Genomic DNA, 3,234 nt, shown 5'->3' on the forward strand with positions numbered 1-3,234 from the left:
CTCCCTCACCTTCCCTCTGAGATTCCAAAGTATGTTCTATGCTTCTATGTCTCTGGATCTATTTTGTTCATCAGTTTATTTTGTTCATTAGATTCCACATGAGTAAGATATGTGATACTTGTCTTTCTCTGACTGGATTATTTCACTTAGCATAATGCTCTCTAGGTGCCTCAGTGCTGTCTCAAAGGGTAAGAGATTCTTCTTTTTTACTGCTGCATAGTATTCCATGGTGTAGATGTACCACAGCTTTTTTTATCCACTTATCTACTGATGGGCACTTGGGCTGTTTCCAGATCTTAGCTATGGTAAATTAAGCTGCTTGTGAACATAGGGGTGCATACATCCTTTCTGACGGGTGTTTCGAGTTTCTTAGAATATATCCTTAGAAGTGGGATCACTGGGTCAAATGGCAGCTCCAAATTTAATTTTTTGAGGAAACTCCGCACTGTTTTCCATAATGGCTGCACCAGTCTGTCATCCTTTTTAAACACACTTCCACTTCCCAGGCCAAGACCAGCATAAAGTTGTCTCCCACGTGGCTATCCACACAACTCTGCCCCAGTACCAACCAAGTCACCATTCCTAAGTTTCTTGAACTTTCCAAAGAATGAGATGCAAGCTAATCAACACTGGAGGTTTCCCCACCCCCCACCTCCCACCTCCTGAGAGATGTGGATCCATCTACCTGTTTGACATTCAGGATATCATACACTCTCTGGGCTTCATCTGCAAAATATAGTGGTTGAACAGAACACCTAGCTCTGATGTTCTGTAATTCTAAAAGCATCTGTTTTAGATGCTTAATTAGAATCCACAGCAAGAAGTTGCTACCAGTACCTCCCAGGAGAGATGCTGAGGCTATAGAACTTCTGAAATGTGTTGCCCAGCAGCTAGCACACATCTTCTCTTGCACTGGTGTGCTGTCTACATGTGTGTCCCCTAGTAGCATATGAACCCCATGAGGGCAGGGACAGCATCTTACACGTCTGGCATATAGTATATATTTAATACGTGTTTGTAGAACAAATGGATGAATGGGAGCAAAGGACCTAGAGATAAATTAGTTCTATATGTTATAAATCTAAAGTAACATTCTTGGCCCTGGCCGAGTAGCTCATTTGGAGCATCGTCCCAATATGCAAGGTTGCGGGACCCACCCACATGCGGGGTTGGGTGGACTGGTTCTGGTGTCTTCAGGGCAGTTACAAGAATCAACCAATGGATTAATAAAGTGGAACAACAAATTGATGTTGCTCCCTTCTCTCTCTCTCTAAAATCAATCAATAAAAATGTTTTTAAGATATATTTTTATTGATTTCAGAGAGGAAGGTAGAGAGAGATAGAAACATAGAAACATCAATGATGAGAGAGAATCGTTGACCAGCTGCCTCCTGCACACTCCCTAGTGGGGATGGAGCTCGCAACTGGGGCAAGTGCCCCAACCGGGAATCTGACCTGTGACCTCCTGGTTCCTAGGTCTATGCTCACCCACTGAGCCATACCAGCCGGGCAATAAAAATTTTTTTTTTTTAATATATTTTATTGATTATTTTTACAGAGAGGAAGGGAGAGGGATAGAGAGTGAGAAACATCGGATGAGAGAGAAACATCGATCAGCTGCCTCCTGCACACTCCCTACTGGGTATGTGCCCGCAACCAAGGTACATGGCCTTGACTGGAATCGAACCTGGGACCCTTCAGTCCGCAGGCTGACGCTCTATCCACTGAGCCAAACTGGTTAGGACAATAAACATGTTTTTAAAATAAAATAAACTAACATTCTTTTTTTCTGGTAAATTGTATTGAGGTGGGTTTTTTTTTTAACTAATATATATATATATATATATCACAGAGGAAGGGAGAGGGAAAGAGAGATAGAAACATCACTGATGAGCCCTAGCTGGTTTGGCTCAATGGATAGAGTGTCGGCCTGCGGACTGAAGGGTCCCAGGTTCGATTCCAGTCAAGGGCACATGCCCGGATTATGGGCTCCATCCCCAGTAGGGGGCGCGCAAGAGGCAGTCAATCAATGATTCTCTCACATCCTTGGCGTTTCTGTCTTTTCCCTTCTTCTCTCTAAAATCAATAAAAATATATTTTAAAAAAAGAAAGAAACAGCAATGATGAGAATCATTGATCAAGCCGCCTCCTGCACACACCCTACTGGGATGGAGCCTGCAACCCAGGCATGTGCTCTGACAGGGAATCCAACGATGATCTCCTGATTCATAGGTCAATGTTCAAACACTGAGCCACACCAGCTGGGCTAAACTGACTTCTTAAGGCAACACTTGGGAGTACTTGCTCCCACAAATAGGCATGTGCTATGGGAACATGAGGGTATCATACTTTTTAATCAAGACTGGCCTATAAAATCCAGGATGTGGAATCTCTGTGGCTATAGAAGCCCAGAGGAAGGAGGGAAAACCCACAGAAATTAGCTGGCCTGGGCCAGGCTGGGGATCAAATCACATACTCTACACAGCAACATGCTAAGGATTCCATTTCCAAGCCCAGATTTGAGTGGAGAGAGTGTACTAATACTAGTTGAGCAAATATCTACCATGTGACAGATCCCTTACACAGTTTCCACATTTATTTAACAAAACACCAAGTTCTTCCTTACAATTGCCTTATGAAGAAGGTCTTAGAAATGAAGAAATTTAGGTTCAAAGATTCAATAACGAACCTAAGGTCATTAAGGGATAAGGGATCAGCATTGTGTCAGGTTCCAAAGTCCACGCTTCGTTCCCAGTCTTGCAGGGGCAAGGCGGAAAAGGGGACCAGGGAAACAGGACAGCCCAGCCCGCCGTGCCAGCCCTGGGATGTATACAGCCAGACTGGTGGGGCAGCCCATGGTTGCTGGGCTCTGGGCCGGACCACCGGAGCTCACCAGAGCCTGCATCTCCAAACACGGGGCTCTGATCTGCTCCTGCTGACGCTGGTGGATGCGGGGACAGATGCCCTGGATGCTGGCAGAGGGAGGGCGGATCCCGCTGCGGCCCGACCTCTGGGGGCTGTCACAACCCCAAACCTGCCCTGCCCTCCCCTCTTCCACTCGAGGGCAGCGGAACCATCCGCCCAACCCCGCTGGTAGGTCCGCAGGGAGGAGGGCGGGGATTTCGCACGGTAGGGACTACAAGTCCCACAATGCTCCGGACAGCGGCGGCGAAGCAGGGGGTGCGGGTGCCTTCAGGTGTCGGCGGCCTCGGCGCCTCCCGCCCGGAAGTGCCC

The sequence above is a fragment of the Myotis brandtii genome, unplaced genomic scaffold, assembly GCF_000412655.1.
Source record: "Myotis brandtii unplaced genomic scaffold, ASM41265v1 scaffold624, whole genome shotgun sequence".
In the NCBI taxonomy this organism is placed as follows: domain Eukaryota; kingdom Metazoa; phylum Chordata; class Mammalia; order Chiroptera; family Vespertilionidae; genus Myotis; species Myotis brandtii.